The sequence below is a fragment of the Balaenoptera physalus genome, assembly GCF_965194825.1.
Source record: "Balaenoptera physalus genome assembly, chromosome: 11".
NCBI lineage: Eukaryota > Metazoa > Chordata > Mammalia > Artiodactyla > Balaenopteridae > Balaenoptera > Balaenoptera physalus.
Window position 1 is genome coordinate 56,873,530 of NC_138896.1, and position 17,623 is coordinate 56,891,152.

Consider the following 17,623-nt stretch of genomic DNA (forward strand, 5'->3'; position numbering starts at 1 on the left):
TGCTATGCCCGGTGGCTCCCTGCTTCCCTAAAGTAGATCAATTAGAATGAGGCCGGGGTCCGCTCTTCCAGCTGCTCTCCAAAAGTCAGGTCTCCCTGTCCTGTCTGATGATTCCTGCTTGGTGAAAGATGTGTAGAATTCTGAGGAAGTCATTATCTCCCCCTGAGCTCACCAAGCCCTACAATTCTGGTTAGAAGAGAAGGCATTTGTCTGGGTCCTTATTGATGTCCTGGTGACAGCTGTCAGTCAAACAAGCCCTGTCAGGCTCCTGGACAAAGTGAGCCCAGGATGGGGGTGGGGACCCCAAGCTAACGGCTCCCTGTTCACTTGCAGATGACATGTCCACTTCGCAAAGTCATGATGTGGGTAGGATTGCTCACTAAGCTTTGAAGAATCCAAAAAACCACTCCGTTTTATTCATTTCATAAATGGTTTCCAAGTGCAGTAAAGATGCTTCATTTGCAGAGTGCCGGGCAAGGAGATGATTTCTGCTTGTTTTAGGTACGAAATAAACAGTCTAGTGTAATGGTTAAGATGGGTCTGTGGTGGGTTTCCGGAATTTTAAGGCCCATTCTACCACTTGTTCGCTTTGCCACATTGGGCCAGTTACCTGATGTCTCCTAGTCTGTAAAATGGAACTGAAACGGGGGATGGGTGGGGTGCGGCTAGATTGTTACATGCAGTGCTTACGACAGCGCCCCATCTGTTAGCTGCTGGTATTATTTGGGGGTTTATATCCGATGGGGACTTTTGCTCACCCTGAGATGTGAAGCCAGGCCCGTCCGGCCCTCTGGTGTGTGCCAGCACTGAGGTCTGTGGTGGAGACTTGACCACAGTGTGCAGCAGGCCACTCAGACCTCCTGTGTATGTGCCGTGCTGCAAGGGTCGGTACCGCGCTGCAAGAGTTTGGGAGGGGCTTGTGTTGCTATAACTCGTGCCTCGAGCAGCTTCTGTCTTCTCCACGTGCCTTCACAGAGGTAGGGGGAGCATACCGAGTCCACAGTGTGTAATCAGAGCTAACCACATCCCTCCATCGTCGGATAATATCACACATTAGGCGCGTTGTTCCTATTTTGACGCAGAATCACAGTAGGAGGTGGCTAAATTCGAGTGGGAGGACTCACAGCGCCGTTCAGGTCAGTGCTCGGGGCGATCGCGGTTCTGTTCTTGCCAAAGGGCTTCACTCCCTCTTCCTCTTCTCAGCAGAAAGCTGCTTTGGGCCGCGTGGCCGCCTCATTGGATGGCTGTGCCGCTGTGGACTACTTAGTGCGGATAGTGATACCTATGGCCTCGGGATGCCGTGGGGATTGAAGGAGGTGAAGCTTGGGAGGGCCAGCGTGGCAGCTGGTACACAGTAGGTGCCTCCATTCTCCCTCATTCCTCCGGATAAGGAGTGCACTCTTAGCTGGGGAGAACCCCTTCTCTGAATGGGGAACCCTCGCTACTCCAAGTGTCCACAGGCCAGCCGCAGCATTGCCGGGCAGCTTGGTAGAAGAGCAGAACCTCAGGGCCCTCCTGGACCCACTGCATCAGTATCAGTGTTGTAACAGTGTCCTTGGTGATCTGTTCTCACACTGAAGTGTGAAAGCGCTGGTGTGAACTCACCCAGCTAGGAATGGAACCACAGAACCAAAGATGGGTCTTGTTAGCTTCATGCTGGTAACTTGCCCAGCTGATCAGTCAGCCCAAGAGGAATACATTTGGTCTTAAACCTGGTCATTTGGAAATGAGCTAAATATGCTTTACTCCGTCCTTTCGTGTAACAGAACTCCCCACTGAAATGGGGGTGTTTTTCCATAGCGATAGTGAAGTCATTTTTTGTATGCGTTACAAACTTTGTGCCGGCCTGGAGCTCCGAGTAGAGAAGATGAGGTGCCTTTTCAGGAACATTTCTTTGGTTTCCGTGATAATGTTCACATACTTTATCTATGGGATCATACTCTACTATTTCCCAAAGCAAGAAGACATGTAGGAAAACCTTCAAGAAGCATTTCACAAGATGTTGTTCTGAACTGGATCTGTTGATACAAGGGAGTTGTTTGGTAGCCCGGGGGAGCCCCGGACAAGGAATAGGGAGGCGTTAAAAGGAGTTCGCCTGAATCAGTTTGCTCTTCAGTTGTTTGTCATCATCTGCTGGGTTAGGATGGTAACTTGGCAGATTGAAGGAGGTGTGCTTCTGGACTGCTCCCAGCTCCCAGATGGCTGGATCCCTGGCCATCCCACCTTTCCTCCTGACTTACAGCTGAACTGCTTCTTCTGGAAATGGCAAGTCTCCATGGCCATGAGGGAAAGGCAATCAGCATTAAACTCAAGCCTGGACTCTGAAAAGTTTGGTTTCAAGGCCAGAGCCCCACCCCCTTCCTTAGCTGAAGTGCGGGGGAGCTGGCACCATGCCCAAGGCCCAGACCATGGAAATCCCTAGAACAACAGTAGCAATGGTCTCTGCCCTGGGGTGAGAGCCTGCTGTGGTTGGTCCACCTGTGCTAACTGCTTTCAGGTGTGTTGCCTTGTTTCCTAGAGTCATAACATTTTTTGTTGTTTTTTTAATATTTCTCAATTTTGGGTAATTCTCTTGGCTTTGTTTTCTTAATTAATTAATTAATTATTTAAATTTTTGGCTGTGTTGGGTCTTCGTTTCTGTGCGAGGGCTTTCTCTAGTTGCAGCGAGCGGGGGCCACTCTTCATCGCGGTGCGCGGGCCTCTCACTATCGCGGCCTCTCTTGTTGCGGAGCACAGGCTCCAGACGCGCAGGCTCAGTAGTTGTGGCTCACGGGCCTAGTTGCTCCACGGCATGTGGGATCCTCCCAGACCAGGGCTCGAATCTGTGTCCCTTGCGTTGGCAGGCAGACTCTCAACCACTGCGCCACCAGGGAAGCCCCCATAACTTTTTTTTGACGTCACGTTCTAGCATTTTTTCAAATTTATTGAGGTATAATTAACAAATAAAGTTGTAGATATTTAAAGTGTACATCATGGTGACTTGATATACACATACTTTGTGAAAGGATTCCCTCCATCTAGGCAGTTCACACATCCATCACCTCACATATCTTCCTTTTTGTGTGTGTGAGAACATTTAAGTTCTACTCTCTTAGCAGATTTCAACTGTACAAGACAGTGTTATCAACTATAGTCACCATGTTTTACACTAGATTCTCATCACTCATTCATCTTAGAGCTGAAAGTTTTACCTTTTTACCAACCTCCCCTTCTTTCCCCCACCGCCCCCAGCCCATGGCAACCACCGTTTTACTCTCTGTTTCTGTGAGTTTGCTTTTTTTTTTTTAGATTCCACATGTGAATTATACCATGAGGTATTTGTCTGTCTCTGTCTTATTTCATTTAGCATAATGTCCTCAAAGTCTATCCATGATGTTACAAATGGCAGGATTTCCCTCTTCCTCATGGCTGAATACTATTCCATTGTATATACACCACATCTTCTTTATCCATTCATCCCTTGGTGGACATTTAGGTTGCTTCCATGTCTTGCCAGTTATGAATGATGCTGCAGTGAACATAGGAGTACAGATAGCTCTTTGAGATCCTGTTTTCATTTCTTTGGATAAATACCCAGGAGTGAGATTGCTGGGTCATATGGTAGTTCTATTTGTAGTTTTTTAAGGAATCTCCATACTGTTCTCCATAGGAGCTGTATCAATTTACATTCCCACCAACAGTGCAAAGGGGTTCCCTTTTCTCCACATCCTTGCCAAGACTTGTCATCTTAGTCTTCTTGGAGTCGTAACTTTTTTAATGCTGAAATGAAGCCCATGCAATTAGCTCGTCCAAACTTTTCATTTTACTGACAAAGAAAGGGATTTCTAGAGAGTGGTGTGAATTTCCCAAGATTTCGCAGTTGGTTCTCCACCATTTGTCCACAGGAGAGTTGGAGAATCTTGTCTCTTTTTTCAGGGAGTACCATCAACCCTCCACGTTCAGGTGTGTGTGGGGTGCCTGTTAACAACAGTCTTACCCCCATGTGAGGCTGTGGACACAAGCCTGGGTGCTAATCTGTGCCCAGACTCCCCATTCAGCCAGTCCTGGGCAAGCAGCACAACCAGAGGCTGTACCATTCATGGGCTTGTTAGGAACGAGCTTTATAAATGACGCTCAGCAGGATGCTCATCTTTTGAGAAGATCGTGCTCTCCCCAGTGAGATTTTCTGGGTTCAGATCTCAGCTAAGCCATTTATGAGTTGTTTGCCCTTGGGTGAACCAATTTACCTCAGTTTTCCCCTCTGAAAAATGGGGATAGAAATAGTGCTCACTTTGAATAGGATTTTTGTGAGGATAAATGTGTTTATTCATGTAGGGAACTTAGAATAGTACCTGGCACAGAGCAACTATGCAATAAATTTTGGCTGTAAAGAGTTACTATTATTCCCCTAGATTCAAATGTCTTGTCTTTGGATTTAGCCAGATGAGTGATGCACTTTGTACCAATGCCGTGTTGTATTCTCCTTCCTGAAAATTCCTTCTGCTGACTCATCTGTAAGTACCATCCATCATCAGCAACAGTCCTGTGAATCAGAGGGACAGGTTCACGGTAAAGAACGCTGCTAAGGAAGCTGTCCTCTGCATTGTATTGTCACCTTGCTGAGGAAGCCAGGAGAAATTTCTCTCAGCTCTCTGCTTTGGAAAGATTATTCCCCTCATGAGGACATACTTGCTTCTGACCTTAAGGACACTTTGAAGCATATAGAGCTTCAAGTAGAGCAGGGATCAGCAAGCTTCTTTGGTAAAGGACCAGTTCATGAATATTTTGGGCTTTGCAGGCCAGAGAGCCTCTGTTGCAGCCACAGACAGTATGTAAACAAATGGACGGACCATGTTCCAGTAAAACTTTGTTTACAAAACAAGGCTTCAGGCCAACCCCTGATATACATGACCATGTTTTGTTGTATTTCTCCCTACCAGAAAAGCTCGAGTCATGCTTCTAGCAAATATGTGGGCGTGTACTTTGCATACTGACATCACCCCTGCTTGCCTGTTTTCCTACATTTACCTTCCATTTGTCTCGATCCCAGCTCCCATTTTTACTTTTTTTTGGTCTTCCCCCTACTACTGTGTCTATCTCTAGGTTGCATGAGATTTTTTTTTTTTTTTACAGGATGGAACTATCAGTAAATACGTCAGTTATATCTAGTTAACTTAGGAACCAGGACTCTAGAAACCACTCTGACTCAGAGCTCACCTGCTGTGGTTAAATGCTCCTGGCTGACCCACGAGCTGCCTGCAGGCCCCGCAGGACCCGGAGAGGCTGAGAGCGAGGAGACGAGGAGACAGGGACTCCTGGTAGCCACAAAGGCTCCATCTTTCCTTTCTCATTGTTGTCGAGTTTCTTTTAAATGAAAACAGCCTCTTTGGTTTGCAGGCCTAAAGCTGGCAGGAAGACAAATGATTTTTTTTTTTTACAATATCAGACACGCGGTTTCCTGTCTCTGTTTAACTTGCTAGCAGATCATGTCAGCCAGCTGGGTCCCCCTGGACCTGTTGTGACCTTAATAACGTTGCTTCCCGCCATCCAGCAGACCCACTCCGGGGGTGCATCACGCGCCTTGCGTACGCTACGGACTCCTCTTGGCTTCTGAGTCGGGGAGGGCTTGGACGTGCTGCCTCCTTTCTCTCCAGTCGCATTTTGTGTTCGTTCTGCTCCAGCATGCGGCAGCTGGCTCCTTGGGGGAAGGTCTGAGTTCCTGCGTGTGAGAAACCAGCAGAACGATGGTGCTCTGGCAGCTCTGGGCTCTGGGTGTGCTGCTGCCTTTGAACTGTGCCCTCACGACTCAAAATAGCTGGCTCACCAGCTGTGCTTTTTTGTTTCAAGAGAAACAAACCAGATTTACTTTCTGGTCTCAATGCAAAAGGAAAAGAAACCTAAGTGTGGAAATTTGGTGGAGAAAAGTTGTTAGAAGAGGAAGAAAATTATGCATTAAAGTCACTCGTCTCATTCCGGGGAAGAGAAATCAGTTACTTGAGGGGATGACTCAGTGCTGAAGGAGACTTGGGTCGTGAATGAGTTAGAAGCATCCTCTGAATCCCTGAATACAGCCCCATGTCTGGCCAAGGAAATCATAAAGATTGTGCATGCCAGAGGGCACTGTGACTCAGTCCAGTGAGGCTTAACGTGTATTTGAAGTGTCTTCAGGCAAAGCAACTGGCTTCTGTAGGTTTTTTTTTTTCTTTTTCCCCTAAGCAGCAAAGTAAACAAAGATGCTCTGAGGCCAGATGTGGTTGCCAGCTGTGAATATTTCTACCCTGGAACCTCATCCTGACGTGAATCACAGCCGAGTGGAATCCATTAAGGACACAGTCTGTCTCGAATCCCATCCCCTAGATGTGAGTGACCAATTAATCAGTTGAGCCAGTAAGGCTGGCGTTGCTGCGAAGCTGTGGTGAAACGTCTGCAGTCTCTGCTCTCATAGTGGCCTTCTCGTGTTCTGTAAACAACACACAGATGGGTGATGGCAAAAAGGGTCCAGGAGATTGTTTGCTACTTTCCAAGTACCTCAGTGTCCCACCAGTGGAAAAACACTGGAGCTAGCTAACCACTGGGAAACTGACCCTCATTTCCTCCCGTCCTGAACTCCAGAGGCTGTATTTACCTCCAGTTGGACATCCGGCTGACTGGCTCTTGGAAAACCTTTTCTGATCCTCAAATAACTCTTACACCTTGCTAATTATGTAAAATCTCAGTGTTCCCAGCAATAATTATGCCTTATAAAAACTAATATTAACTTTTAAAGAAACAATTCATATTTGCTTCTTTACTTTAAAAAAATACATACACCTCATGCCACTGGCTCCAGTGTCAGGAACAATGGATCCTAAATTTAGTGATTAAAATTCCTTCCATGCCTTCTCTTTTTTCCCAGGTCCCATCCCAGTCTCCCGTCAGGCCGAAGTCGTTGTTCTCGGCCTTGGCTGCACATTGGAACCACCTGAGAAGCTTTAAAAATGACTCATTAACTGGGTCTTAGCCCTGCAGTTTCAGATTTAATTGGTCTGGGGCCTGGTGTCAGGATTAAAAAAACAACCCGCCAAGGTATTCTAATATGCAGCCAATGTTGGGAACCACTGAATTCAAGACAGTTTGTTCTGCCACATCTTTTTGTATTTTTCATCATGTTCCCCATATAACTTGAAAGAGGATGGTAACAATTAGAGCGCAGTAACCACCACAGGAAGTAGCTAAATTCAGCCCTCGAGGTTAGAGGAGAAGAAAAACAAGCAAACTCACACCTGGGTCCCCCCCTCCCTGGGGAATAATAGGATTCCTTAATACAGGATGTCACTGTGCTTGCCACACTTTACAAGCAAGTACCTCAGAACGAGGCCACGGGCCTCGCTGGGTAGGCATCTGAGGTTTTAGAACTGGTGAAATGATACATTCAGGGCAGGCACATTTGCAACCTGAAGGTGTGGATGGCAGGGTCTGGGTGCCAAAACCCAACCCACAGTGTGGTTCAGGTGGAGCCAGAGAGAAGGCAGGAGGTGTTTCGGTGACGTGACAGGTATTGATAATGTGCATAACTGATGTGCTTTTCTAAAGCCGGCGGGTCTCCCTGTTGGAGAGGATAGTGGGGTAACTCAAGCCCTCTCTCTCTGTTTTCAGGTTTCCTGAAAACATGAAGGGCCCCTAGACGGGGTGGAAGATATGATCCAGACAGGCAGCCAGGACAAGAATGAGAGAATCGGGGCAGCTGGGGGATCTTAACAAAGCCCAAGCTAAGTTAGTGGTCAGAGGACTCTAACACAGAGAAGGAAATGAAAAAATCCTGCTCCAGAGAGCACAGGTCAGCCCGTGGAGGATAGATATTCATAGGACGTGTCACTGTGTTGTGGGCAAAGCCTGGCACGTTTCAGGCTCTCTCTTCATGTGGGAAGGACGATCAGCACAGGGGAAGGAATGCCTAACGGCAGGGACAGGATCAGGGTTCTAACTGCCTGAAATGACCGAGATATGAAACTGAACAGATATACGTCAAGCCAGGCCTGTCTGTTCACACAGTCGATGGCAAAAGAGCAGCTTGTCAGAAAGCTGGCTTGGCATCTGCTCAGGCGATAAAGACCCCGGGGGGTTAGAGGTGAGTTAAGGTCATTCTGAAATTGGGGTGACCTGGTGGAGAGAATCAAAAGGAAACGAGAGCGCACAAACCAGCAGTAGTCTGCGCTCATTGGTCAGAACCGTGAGAGTCCTACCGTTACCTGTCTACACGGGTTACGACCCACGTGTTGGAGCTGGGTCTGGTGAAACGTCACAGAGAATCTCGAGAAGCAAGAATGATTTCAGAGACCAGATCACTTTATACTTAGACCCGGCACGTATGGGGTGCCTGCTCCATGCTGGCAGGCGGGAGTCTGATAAACGTGCCAGACTTTAGGGTCTGATCAATAGGCCTTTTTAGGAGTGACTGAAGAAGACAGAGATGTTCAGCCCAGAAATGAGATGATTTAGGGAAATGGGTTAAATGCCAAACAGCATTTAATGGGAAATGGGTTAAATGCCAAACAGCAGTTTGAGAGCTGCCATCCCATAGAAGAAGGAGTCATCGCATTGTCTTTTGCTTTAGAGAATAGCACGAAAGCCAGTAAGTGGACTTACGGGAAGGCCATATTTGATTATAAAGAATATATTTCAAAATATCCCAATGTTGAGACTTTCTCCTAATAGGTCTATTGGAGTTAGATTATGGTATGATTTATAGAGGAGTGGAATCCCTCTGTCGTAACACTTATGACAGAGGTTTCCTCTGTACCTTTCAGGAATATTCTGGAAGAGGTTGTCATACTGGATTAGACTACATGTAAGACCCTTTTATTGGGGAGAGAGGTAGGGAGGAAATAACCTAAAGGAGACTCTGCAATGGGATGTGAGGTGAGGCAATAGCTTAGTTTTGAAATATGTACAATGGGAATAAAACAATCAAATGGACTGGAAAGAAGAATTCTTCCATCATTTGGGGAAAATGTATTCTCAAAGTCTGTCTAGAATGTCAAACAGTGCTGTCCATATGCTGGAAGTTAAATTAAGCCCTGCATGCCCGGTGAGCTACTGTCCTGTTGTTTAATTAAAATGATTTTTTATTGTTTGCCTGAATTTAATTGTTACTTTTTCTTGAGATGATGGATGGGGAATTATATCTCATTCTACACTCCTCTTGAAGTTCATTTGACTAGAACATTCTTACGGACCATTTTCTCATTGGCTAGCCCTGAATACAATTGCCCTAGGGCTTTGCAAGCAAGTCCACTGTGAATTTTCTCTGTAAGAGGGAAACAACTCTGTGGCAGAATCCCAAGGGATGTTTGCTAAAGCAGTGCTTCTCAAACTTTACTGTGTAAATGAATCTCCTAGAAAACTTTATAAAATGCAGATTCTGCAGTCAGCAGTGTAAGACAGGGCTGAGATTCTGCGTTTCCAGTAAGTTCCCAGATGCTGCCTGCTGATACTGCTGGCCTGGAGGCACCAAGAGATCCCTCTTGTACCGTGCCACCAGAAAATATGCAAAATATTGGAACTCCCGAGTTAGAAAGTATGTATACAGTATGATGGATTGGGGTGTGTGTGTGAGTGAGAGATGGGGGGCAGTAACAGAGGAAAGCTGATAGGATGTGGAGTGTCACAGAATAAGGAGGCAATTTGCTTTGCTCCTTAAGAAATCCTGTATCTCTCCCTCTAGGGATCCCCATGTGTCTGTGCCCGGCTAGGGCTGTGACTCAGTAATGCTCCCTTTGTCTGTCAAATGAACATACTTGGAACATAGCCAGTAAACGTCTAGCGGATATCAGTACCTTTTGTTCACTTTCATCATTTTCTTTATTATAACTGGGTCCAACTTCACTAGATGTGATAAAACTGAATTTTGTCTCTGGGAAAACAGAAACCAAACCAGACAGCCAAAAAGCATCTGCCTTCCCTTCTCTCAGCGCAGCCAGACTGACTCCCTCCAAAGCCTTCTACCTGTTTTTCTAAAAAAATTGAAGTATGGTTGATTTACAGTGTTGTGTTACTTTAAGGTGTATAGCAAAGTGAATCAGTTATACATATATACATATATATTCTTCTTCAGATTCTTTTCCATTATAGGTTACCAGAAGATATTGAATATAGTTCCCTGTGCTCTACAGTAGGTCCTTGTTGTTTATCTATTTTATATACAGTAGTTTGCATCTGTTAATCCCATACTCCTAATTTATCCCCTCTCCCGCACTTTCCCCTTCGGTAACCATAAGTTTATTTTCAAAGTCTGCGAGTCTGTTTCTGTTTTGTAAATAAGTTCATTTGTATCATTTTTTTAGATTCCACATGTAAGTGATGTCATACGATATTTGTCTTTCTCTACCTGACTTACTTCATGTAGTATGATAATCTCCAGGTCCATCCATGTTGCTGCAAATGGCATTATTCCATTCTTTTTTATGGCTGAGTAATCTTCCGTTATAAATGTACCACATCTTCTTTACCCATTCTTCTGTCAATGGACATTTAGTTTGCTTCCATGTCCTGGGTATTGGAAATAGTTGCTGCAGTGAACATTGGGGTGCATACATCTTTTCAAAGTATGGTTTTCTCTGGATATATGCCCAGGAGTGGGATTGCTGGATCATACGGTAGCTCTATTTTTAGTTTTGTAAGGAACCTTCATACTGTTCTCCATAATGGTTGTACCAATTTACATTCCCACCAACAGTGTAGCAGGGTTCCCTTTGCTCCACACCCTCTCCAGCATTTATTGTTTGTAGACTTTTTGATGATGGCCATTCTGACCAGTGTGAGGCGATACCTCATTGTAGTTTTGATTTGCATTTCTCTAATAATTAGCAATGTCGAGCATCTTTTCATGTGCTTTTGGGCCATCTGTATGTCTTCTTTGGAGAAATGTCTATTTAGATCTTCCACCCCTTTTTTAATTGGGTTGTTTATTTTTTTGATATTGAGCTGCATGAGCTGTTTGCATGTTTTGGTGATTAATCCCTTGTCAGTCGCTTCGTTTGCAGATGTTTTCTCCCATTCTGTGGGTTGTCTTTTGGTTGTCTTATGGTTTCCTTTGCTGTGCAAAAGCTTCAGAGTCCCAAGTTCTTAAAAACCAACTTATACTACCTCTAAGTATACAGACTAGTGTCTGTAAATTTTTTTTTTCCCCCCGGCCACACCGCATGGCTTGTGGGATCTTAGTTCCCTAACCAGGGATGGAACCCAGGCCCTCGGCAGTAAAAGCACAGAGTCCTAACCATCGGACCACCAGGGAATTCCCGGTATCGGTCAATTTTTGAATTGCAGAATCTGCTTTGATTATTCTTAGGGCTTTCCATTGCCTGATAAAATATTACTTGTTTGAGTCTAGAACTATTTTTTTTTCTTCAAATTGTCAAAAAAGGCAACTTCTCTGTGTGCATTGAGAAAATCATGAAATCGAATCTCAGCTCAGTGTGGTGTCTGGACATATCATGGTTTAGAGGCAAAGAAGTAATGTGAAAGTATATCACTTAGATTGTAGACTTGGAAAGCATGTAATATCCTGCACAAAATGTGACCTTAAACCCCCGGCAGCAAACACAGCGTGGCAAAGAGAGATGATTTGGGGATATACAGGAGACTTGGGATAAAAATCCTCAAATAAGCTCTTTTAACAAAATGTACTCTGTGGGCTTCCCTGGTGGCACAGTGGTTAAGAATCCACCTGCCAATGCAGGGGACATGGGTTCGATCCCTGGTCTGGGAAGATTCCACATGCTGCGGAGCAACTAAGCCCGTGCGCCATAACTACTGAACCTGCACTCTAGAGCCCGTGAGACACAACTACTGAGCCTGCGTGCCATAGCTACTGAAGCCCACATGCCTCAGCCACTGAAGCCCACATGCCTAGAGCCCGTGTTCTGCAACAAGAGGAGCCACTGCAATGAGAAGCCTGTGCACCACAGCAAAGAGTAGCTCCCGCTCGCTGCAACTAGAGAAAGCCTGCATGCAGCAACAAAGACCCAACGCAGCCAAAAATAAATAAATAAATAAAATAAATTTATTAAAAAAAATGTACTTTGTGTTAGTCTCTTTGGAAATAATAGGGTTTTGGGACTGAATGTAAGAGTGCTTTTAATATTGTGAACTTCCTGTCTTCCCGATATCAAATCATCCTTTAAATATAAATTATCTCATCAGAAAAGCGGCCACCTGTCAGTGGATCTGTGTGTACAGTAGATGAGCGGGCACAGTGACATCTGGAGACTAAGAAACACTGCACAGGTGTAAAGGACCAGGTGAGATGAGGCTGTCGATGTATAGACCTTTTTTACCTGGTACGGCAGGTTCCCCCCTTTTGCCTTACTGTGCTGGTTGGTTGGGATCTGTAATTCATGTTGACTAGAAATAGCTACAGTTGGCCTCAGTGCCTGAACTGTTTTTCAAAGGAATGCATTTAAAATGTCCCCATTACAGTAAGGTTTGCTGAGGATTGTTGGTATATATATTCCTTACGGAGGCCTTTAGCTTTGTCATATACTTTCTCTGTATCTACTGAATTGATCATACAGTTCTTTTCTCATTTAAATTATTAATGTGGTCAGCGATAGGAGTTGTTTTCTTTGCATATTTGTTTTTAATTTAAAATAATACTTTTTATTTTATACCCTCGACTGGATTTGGGTTGCTGCCATTTTTATTTAGAATTCGTTTTTTTAAATCATGGTACACGAGTGAGATTCTTCTGTAATTTTCTTACATTCTTTTTGTCTGCTTTTGGTTGTCCTATTTTCAGAGAACGCTTTTCCTATTCACTGAGTTTGTGTGACATTGAAATAACCTACTTCTCGAAAGTTCGGTGGCTCTCAGCTTCATCTAGGTCAGGTGTGTGTCTGGGGCTTCGAGGGGAACACTGTTGCTCAAATGTTTTCGGATACTTTTTCCCCCAATTTTTACTGGAAAAAAATTAAACGTTCTGAAAACTTGAAAGAATGGAACAATGAGCACCTGTATACCCTTTCCCTTTCTCTCTATTTACCATGTGTTAACATTTTACCACCTCCTCATTTCTATGTGTGTGGGGAGGCACTGGGGGTGGGTGTGTGGGTGTATTACAGTCCACATTCAAATTTCCCCAGAGCAGTGAGGTTGCTGCTGTTCCAGTCAAGGACCACGCGTGGCATTTGGTTATTTTGCCTCTTCAGTGTGTTTCTTGTTTTTTGTGACTCTGACTGGAAACAGGTGGGCCATTGATTTTATAGAGGCACATTCTGGATTTATCTGATGGTTCCCACTTGTTTAGACTACGATTAAACATTTTTCTAAGATTTCCACTGGCATTTTTATTGTAGGAAGTTTTTTTAGGGGGTTGGCAATTCCACAAAAATCAAATTCTGACGTGTATTCAGTCATTGATACTAAGAAATTTGACAGTAAAAGGCTTAAAGATAAAAAAATTAGGGTTATACTGTGGAAGATTTTTAACTACTCAATTTCTTTAATGTTTGTAAGATTATTCAGGTTTTTCTTGGGTCAGTTTTAGTAAGTTACACATATAAACTTTTAGGACTTTGACCAATATTGTTTTAAGTTTTCAAACTTATTGGAAAAGTTGTTCAGATCCCTTGAGTCTTGGCTGTGCCCGTGATTCTGTCTCGTCCGGGCCTTTGCCCTTGGCTATGTTTATCAGTCTCACCGAGGTTTACGTGTTGTGTTGATCATGATACAACCCATTCAGGGTGTTGTTGATTCTCCCTCTTGTAACTTTGTTTTCTATTCCACTGATTTCAACTTTTATCTTTACTCTCTCTTTCCTTCTCTTTTCTTTGGTTGTGTAATCTTGTCCTTTTTCTAAATGCTCGTATTGAAGCCTCTGTTGGCCAGAGATCCGGGGAGCGGCTGTCAGCATCCCTCTTGAATGACACTGCCCCTCCAGCTCGCCACTAACTGGCACAGCAGCCTGCTCTGCAAGGACCGCAGCTCACTGTACACACAGGCTTCCATCGGCACGTCTAGGAAATGGGAACTGATTCAGATCTAGCAGTGTGGCTGCAGGGGTTCAGAATAATCCACGTGAAACCCAGTGTTTGGCATTTAGTAGGTTCTCAATAAATGAATGCTGTGCTTTTAAATATTACAATTAACTTGACTTAATTAATGACTTGAGACAGGAAATTCTCCTTTCCCACCAGCGTATCTCTCTTGAGCACAGTTTCCTTCTTTGGATCTCAGCCGGTTGCATATATATCCTGTTGCTTTAGATGAACATGTTGGCGTGTGAAAATCTCTGTGGTTAGTGTGTCACTGCCAACTTCAAGCATCTCTGTGGTTGTCTTGCAGTGTTCACCAACGCACTGAGGTGTACAGAAAATGAGCATCTGTATCCCTTTCTGTGTCTTGGATAAACTACTATCTTGGTAAATTTTTGCCCAAACTCTTCACTGAGTGGAGGAGTTACAGAACTAATTCAAATATTAAAGTAGGAGCCCATCTGTCAAATTCAGCTCTGTTAATTTGGTTTTTATCAAGATGCATTAACCAACCCACATAGGCATTTTTACTCTTGGCCTTAATTTAATGTCCTTTTTACTATGTGATTTTTTGGAAAAAAAAAGAATTATAGAGATTCAGTTTTAAGTTCCTTTTAGTAATCAGTGTTGGGTTTGGGCCTCACAGAGGACTTGAAAGAGCCTGGGAGCTACATGTTTCCATTGTGTTGCATGTTGTGTGCGCGCCTGTGTGTGCACGCCTGTGTGTGTGTGATTGGGCAACTTATTTACTTTTAAGTCACTCTGGAGGAACCTATACCAAGGAATTTCCCCTTGAGGTTTTCTGCCAGTTTGTGTTTTGTTTTTTTTTAATGGCGTACTAACATTTATCTTTGACATTTGTCCTTAAAAACTTTATTTATCAAGATTCTGACATTTGCAAATGGCTCCTTATTTGCAAGTCAGTTTGGCTCCTCTATGTGGGACACATTTGGTTGGAAAATTTTGGAATTATTAAACGGGCCTTTGGTTCATTGCTAGGGAGACATCTTGGTGGCGTGGAAAGAACAAGGGCTCTGGAGCCACTCAGACCTGCGGGAAACAGGCTCTTCTCAGTTTCTTTCTTTCTTTTTTCCCCTCTTTCTTTCCTTCCCTTCCCTCCCTCTCTCTCTCTCTCACTCCCCCTTCTGCCTCTCATTCCCCCCCCACTTTGCCTTTCTCTCTCTCTCTCCCTTTCCCTTCCTCCCTCCCTCCCTCTCTCCCTCCCTCCTCACCCCTCTCCTTCCCTCCCTGCCTCCCTTCATCCCTCCCTCCCTTCCTCAGTAGTTTCCTCTATAAACCAGGGCAATGAACAGAACCTGACTTGGCTGTTGAAGAAATAAAGTGAGATGCTGCTGATAAAGTGAATGATCTGTGCCCAGTTCGATAAAGCCCATGATAGGGGAGTTATCTCTGTTGTCCTTAAGAGAGTTCAGAGAATTTCCCGTCCTTTTCCACTGCAGAGCTCCCCTCACACATGACAGAATCCACCCTTGTCCGTGGGGCACACAACGTATCACCCCAGGAGGGTCCGTCATTGGCACCCGTTTCCTTCCTTACTAGCTTCCCAGAGAAACAGATGAGTCTGGAAATCTCTGCTCTAGGAAATCCTGGCAGAGAGGCTAGGGCTTGATGCCTTCACTCTGCCCAGGGCTCTCTGGTTTTATGTGTGTGCCCTGTACTTCTGGGACGTCTGGCGAAGCCTGTGGATCTCTTCACAGTGATGTCTTCAAATGCATAAAATAGAATACACAGGAGTTCAAAGAAGATCAAACATAGTGTAATACAATTATCAAATATTTTATAAAATAAATTTGTGATGTAGTAATATTTACTTCTATAGTAATGGTTTAAATAACAAGATCTAGCATCAGATCGAACAAATTGAAATGGCTAAGTGATGAATATAAAGGATTCACCGAGGCCTCTGCAACACACGTAAAGCGGCATGAAAATATCTGTGGTTTCTCTTGGTGACAAAGTCATGGTGTGGCTAATGCTGGGAAATGTGAAATTTTAGTTAAAGGTTAGAGAAAATAAAAAGATGTCATTTTGCCCGTTTAAATTTACATACTCCCAGAAGTCTATCTCTGGAGCCCAGGCTAAGAAAGTCTGCTGTTAACAGTGGAGAGCTGCATGTGTATGAACCCTGGAAAAGTTCCCCTCGTTTGTAATGCACCCCAGAACTCTGTGTGGCTCAGTGTTACATAACAAGGGAGTGTCATGTGAACATCACCTTTTGAGCACTGGTTACCTGTGTGCCCAAGAAACAATTCATGGAGGGTTCCATATCTTGAGTGCCCTACATTCTAGGTCCTACGAAAGATTTTAGGGTTCTTCCTTGTGTAAGACTTTTCCTTCCCAGGCAGGGAAAAGATGCATATTTGCAAGAACACTAGTCTACTCTGGTTCTTAGTTAAGAGCCAAGGGGAACAGTCTGCACACCCGACACGTTGTCTGAGAACTGCCCATAGTTCAGAGTTAAACCTTAGTGGACGGCCATGAAATCACTTAGTCCAGCCCCCAGTGAAGAAAACCACTTTATCAAATTGAGAGCTTGTATAAAGTCATTCTTAATCAGCTCCCACTGATGTGAAGTTTAGAGACAGTATGGCATGGGGTTAAGAGCGGGGGTCTCTAATCAAACAGAGCTTGAGACATTATTTAAACTGTCTGACCCTTAGCTTCCCTATCTGAAAAATTGGGTTTATAATAATAGCAGTATCTACCTCATAGGGTTTTTCTTTCAATTAAATATAAATATTATATAAAACTATTGGCACACAGAGAAGTACATAATTTGTATTCGATAATTACGAGTTTCTGTGTAACTGGGGGCTGGCAAAAAGAAATATTTCCTGCTGGTCTCTGAGTAAAGGAGAAGCTAGCTTGTACCTACTATAGCTATAGCTGTTGGTTTTTCTAGGAGCAGCTCAAGGGTTAACTCTGAGAGGGTGTGGGTGGCTTCTGTTTAGATAAAGCCACATCCCAAAGCTTCCTTTCAGGCTGATTTGCTATTGTTCGGGTTTTTCACCACCTCTTTGAAGTTTCAAGATTGACAGATGTTAATAGATAATTCCTTCCCCACCACATTTTTACCTGTAGGTTTTCAAAAAGAAATCAAAGGAAATTTGAGGGGAAAGTAACACTTTGGTTTCTGACATTGAAAGGGGGATTTCTAGAGTCTTCTTCAATTAATAAATTAAAGGAGATTTCTGTTTTTGTGTTTCCCTTAGCCTGAAGAAGACTAGAAATCAGCAAGGAAGACCCTTTTACATATATGGACAGGAATTAGAAAATAAAATTATCAGTGATACATGAACAGTTCATTTGGATGTTTTACACCCTTGAATGAATTGGAGACATAGCTAAGTAATTATGCAGTTAATATTTAAAATTTTTTCGTTGTGTTGTTTTCTCATACGTAAAAGAATATTCACATTGGACCAGAATGAAGTCTCTCCAAATTCTGCCAATGCATTGCAGGTTGTTAAAATAACACCAATAGAAGAGGGGCTAGTAAACTTTTTCTGTAAAGGGCCAGGTAGTAAATATTTTAGGCTTTCTGGGCCAGATATGATCTCTGTTGTATGAACTACTTAGTTTCTTTTTGTATTTAAACAACCCTTTAAAAATGA

General features: G+C 43.9%; 1 protein-coding gene and 2 long non-coding RNA genes across 5 annotated transcripts in view; 2 read left to right on the top strand and 1 right to left on the bottom strand.

The window, feature by feature from the left end:
- TGFBR2 (transforming growth factor beta receptor 2) overlaps positions 1-17,623 on the top strand; it is a 94,846-nt gene that overhangs the window by 45,841 nt on the left and 31,382 nt on the right. The window lies entirely within an intron of this gene.
- Positions 1-17,623, bottom strand: part of LOC309638784 — an 88,853-nt gene that overhangs the window by 45,265 nt on the left and 25,965 nt on the right. For 2 of the 3 annotated variants that reach the window (XR_014251288.1, XR_014251289.1), the window contains one exon: positions 2,611-5,384. The exons of the other annotated variant lie outside the window; for it this stretch is intronic. This is a non-coding gene — a long non-coding RNA (uncharacterized lncRNA). Of the gene's footprint in view, positions 1-2,610; positions 5,385-17,623 lie in introns of those variants that run through there. 3 annotated transcript variants of the gene reach the window in all.
- LOC309638786 lies at positions 5,371-9,091 on the top strand. The gene is made up of 2 exons (XR_014251295.1): positions 5,371-6,338; positions 7,615-9,091. It is a non-coding gene; the product is annotated as an uncharacterized lncRNA (long non-coding RNA).